Source organism: Penaeus monodon, chromosome 33, assembly GCF_015228065.2.
Source record: "Penaeus monodon isolate SGIC_2016 chromosome 33, NSTDA_Pmon_1, whole genome shotgun sequence".
Classification (NCBI taxonomy): domain Eukaryota; kingdom Metazoa; phylum Arthropoda; class Malacostraca; order Decapoda; family Penaeidae; genus Penaeus; species Penaeus monodon.
Window position 1 is genome coordinate 15,874,085 of NC_051418.1, and position 974 is coordinate 15,875,058.

At 42.3% G+C, this 974-nt stretch overlaps 1 protein-coding gene across 3 annotated transcripts in view; it reads left to right on the forward strand.

Annotated features, from left to right (window-relative positions):
- LOC119594089 (telomerase reverse transcriptase-like) overlaps window positions 1–974 on the forward strand; it is a 15,290-nt gene that overhangs the window by 5,446 nt on the left and 8,870 nt on the right. Inside the window, exon 1 of one of the 3 annotated variants that reach the window (XM_037943142.1) lies at window positions 399–935. The exons of 1 other annotated variant lie outside the window; for it this stretch is intronic. The gene's annotated coding sequence lies outside the window, so the exon portion shown is untranslated. Of the gene's footprint in view, window positions 1–398; window positions 936–974 lie in introns of those variants that run through there. One more of the 3 variants, XM_037943143.1, reaches the window with a different exon arrangement.

A 974-nucleotide genomic window follows, 5' to 3' on the forward strand; every position in this document is an offset into this window, starting at 1 on the left:
GAATGGGAAGATTCTGGTGACAAAAAAAATTACAACTTATTTAACACCATCCTGGTAAATCTTTACCATATAGAGTAGAGCATCAATACCACAACTATCAAATCATGCCTTGCCATTACGAAATACAGATAACAACAATTACGTCTGATTTGAAGACAAAGCATTTACACAACCAACTATCTACCAATCTTTCCCAATTATGTTCAAATCGAGCAGCCATAAACATGCGTTTCGTATTGAACATTAATATCACTAGGATACCATCCTCTCATGATAACCATAAAATAAATATTCTTAAATCAGTCACTATACAGGAAACGAAATCGATAGAAATGGCCTTCCAGAACAACAACCAATTTTCCCCATCGAGGCCTTACATTGCCACCAACTCCTCACTAAAGCACAGTGCAAACACTTACTCTTTCGGCGATGGCCCTTCCTCGATGATAACCACGTCATCGTCGTCAGAATTAAGAGTATAATTGTTGTCCACCTCCATTTGTTGTGGTTCAGCCATCTTGGCCCTTGGCGAGAGGCTCGTGAACTAGACGTCCAAGGCGACGAGGCGGAAGCGTGGTCGACTCTGGTTCCTCAAACGAGTCTACGAACCAAACCAAAACATTGGCGAGGTGCGGGCAACTCTTCGAAATTTCTGGGCTTTTACACCCTTTTCCCGCTAGCGGTATTTCTTTACGCTGGAGAATGTGAAAAGAAATGACAACAGGAAGAATGAGGTGGGAGTAGACGCTTGATATCACTTCTCTGGAATGAGCTGATGATAGAAGAATGGCTCGTAGTGGAAAGTGATGAAACGTTTGCTCGCGATAATGTGGACGGCCGTTGCAAGACGTTTATGAACCTGCGAAGCAGTGTGAGGTGAATCCTGTGTTGCAACATGTAGAAAGTTGAACTTCAAAGCAAGTCGGCAGAGCGTCGTATGTTGAATATGAGGTTTCAATTCACAAATATAATCA